The sequence below is a fragment of the Mandrillus leucophaeus genome, unplaced genomic scaffold (genome assembly GCF_000951045.1).
Source record: "Mandrillus leucophaeus isolate KB7577 unplaced genomic scaffold, Mleu.le_1.0 Scaffold15, whole genome shotgun sequence".
Lineage (NCBI taxonomy): Eukaryota > Metazoa > Chordata > Mammalia > Primates > Cercopithecidae > Mandrillus > Mandrillus leucophaeus.
In genome coordinates, this window is record NW_012101476.1 from 168,350 (window position 1) to 171,484 (window position 3,135).

Below are 3,135 nucleotides of genomic sequence, written 5' to 3' on the forward strand. Positions count from 1 at the left end.
AACATAGGGGCTTGTGTGTCAAAAGGGTCTTCCCAACAGTGTTGTGTCTAAGAGCATGGCAGCATGTATTCATCACCCAACAGGAGTGTCCCAGGAAGGTGGAGAGGATACAGTAGTAAAACCTCCAAGGGTACATTCATTTACTCAGAGGCTGTTTTTAGGAATCTTCTATGTCCAAAGCACTGGACTATGCAATAAACCTTATGATGATGTGGTTAGGGTATTGAAATTTCACTTTTCTTTATTTCCTCTCTCCTTTTCTTGTGTTTTCTTTCTCCTATGAAAGTGACATTATTAAAGGAGCTTACTTTATAAGCATACATATGTCCAAACCTCTAATTTTGTAGTAGTAACAAAGTTCTTGTATCATATCACAGTTGGCCATGCCCTCAAGTTTATTTTTATAATACTACTGCTGTGCACTGCCTTGGGATGTGAGTGAAGGACAGAGGAGGAGGAGAGGAATAAAGAAGGAGGAGAGGAATAAAGAAATAGGGATGGATGGGAAGATTTGCACTAGAAAGTCAAGGTCTTTGAATGCCATTACCTGTAGGGAATGAAGAAACATGGTAAATACTTAATTTGGGAGGGCAATATAACCATGTCTAAGTTTTAGAAAAAGAATACTGTTAGTAGGTGACTAGAGAATGGCCAGAAATAGAAAGAAGAGGGATTAGTTAGGAGGATAAAGTAGGAAGTATGATGTGCGATGTGCTGAGAAACAGCTACACCAGTGGTTGTGAAAATAAACAGGAGGGGTCAGATTGGAGAAATATTCACTGAGGACTCATTCACTGTGGAAGGTGATGGTGTGGAAGTAGGATATCAAGAGTGATGTTGATGCTTCTCTCTTAAGCAGAGTTGTGAATGTTGTGTTATTTCTGACATAGAAAATCCTGAAAGAGGGATAGGTTTGGGGAATTGCATGGATGCACTTTGTTTTTTTTTTTGGTTTTTTTTTGTTTTTTTTTTTTTTTGATATGGAGTCTCACGCTGTCGCCCAGGCTGGAATGCAGTGGTGCGATCTTGGCTCACTGCAAGCTCCGCCTCCTGGGTTCACACCATTCTCCTGCCTCAGTCTCCCTAGTAACTGGGACGACAGGGGCATGCCACCATGCCCAGCTAATTTTTTGTGTTTTTAGTAGAGACGGGGTTTCACCGTATTAACCAGGATGGTCTCTATCTCTTGACCTTGTGATCCACCCGCCTCGGCCTCCCAGAGTGCTGGGATTACAGGTGTGAGCCACTATGACCGGCTGGATGCAGTTCGTGACATGATAAGTGTGAGATGTCTGTGAGGTGTTCAGAGGATTGTAAAAATGTTTTCAGAGACGACTGCTTCACACTTAAGGAACCACTAGATTTAAAGAGAAGGGAGGGAAAGGGTAAGGAAAGAAAAGTCATTGAGTAAAAGACAAAATGGTCAGAAAGGTAGGAGAAACTAAAGGATGGGAAATTATATTTACCTAGTATTTATTTTAAATCAAATGCTACAAAGAACTTAACCTGGGTTATGCCATTTAATCCCCACAGTGAGCTTAAAAATGATTTTATTCCACTTTATACATATGATTGGAAGGTTTCAAAATATTAACTGACATTTCCCTGCAATTTCTTTGTACCCACAGGCCTTTTCCCGTGTGGCATCCATTGGCTCATAGAACAGATGTTACAAGAGAAAGTAGGAGAAACAGACTTGATTTAAAGAGCCTAGATTTTTAATGTTCAAAAATAAATAGCTCTAGGAAATTTGAAAGGAGGGAGATTTGTGTCTCTGGTTCTCAGTGTTCTGGGAAACAGAAAGGCCTGGGACCATGGTGTGTCCCAGGCTGATGGGTCACAGGCAGCCTCACAGGACTCCTCATGTCCCATCAAGGTACAGTAGGAGAAGGATTCAAGGCAAAAGTGGCGTGGGAGTAAGGAAGGTCTTTAAAACCTCGCTGAGCTTCTTACTGCCCTATAAAGCTGTGTAGCAATGGACTGCCTCTTATACACTCAAGAAAGGCATGAGCTAGCTCAGATAGGGGTAAGCCTGAGAAGGCCTTGGTTTCAGGAATGAGAGATGGCTCTGAAGCAACCTTCATGGACTCACAACAAAAGACCAGATGGGAATAGGCATCTCAGCAGATGTCAGTGTAGGGGGATCCTGACTAACCCCAGATGAGAAATCCTCAACCCAAAACTGAACTATTTGAGTCCTGAGAACAAAGGAAGAGCCTTGGTGGGGTGGTGGGGAAACCCTGAAAAGATTAAGATTGTGTATCTGCCTGCCAATAGAATGGGAGCTTAAAATACTGAAAAAAAAAGGGAAATTCTATTTTTTGCACTGCTAAATTTACAGTCAAAGATTTGTGCTTGCAATCATCAGTAAAACTGCATCTAGGGGAGGCAGTTAAGTGGATTTCCAAAGGCCATGCAGCTGAGCAGTGATGGAGCTTGTATATAAGCTTAGGTCTTCCTGGGTCAAGAATCTTTGCTCATGTTGCCATTCCATTTGGATTGCACATTCCTATTTTCTAGAGACAAGGGGAAAGTGGTCAGCTGTGTCAGACTGATGCGTCTGGCCAGGACAGTGTTCCTAATCTTTCCTGCTTCTGTTTCTCTGCAGTGCTAAGGGCAGATGACAGAGTAAATCAGGCGAAGACCTGACCCAAGCCTTCCTCTAGAAACTCCACATGGCTCCCATCTTGATGTGGTTTGGATGTGTGTCACCTCCAAATTCATGTTGAAATGCAATCTTCAATAATGGAGATGGGGTCTAGTGAGAGGTATTGGATCATAGGCGTGGATCTCTCATGAATGGCTTAGTGCCATCTCCTTGTTGATGAGTGAGTTCTTGCTCCACTCGTTCATGTGAGATCTGTTTGTTTGAAAGAGTCTAGGACCTCTCCTTTCTCTCTCTTGCTTCTTCTCTTGCTGTGTGATACGTTGAGCCCCCCTTCACCTTCTGCCATGACTGTAAGTTTCCTGAGGCCTCACTGGAAGCTGAGCAGATGTTGGTGCCATGCCTGTACATCTTGCAGAAGCATAAACCAAATAAATCCCTATTTTAAAGAAATTACCCAGCCTTAAGTGTTTCTTTATAGCAAAGCAGAACAAAATAATACACATCTATTCTTTTAAGAAGTAGCAATC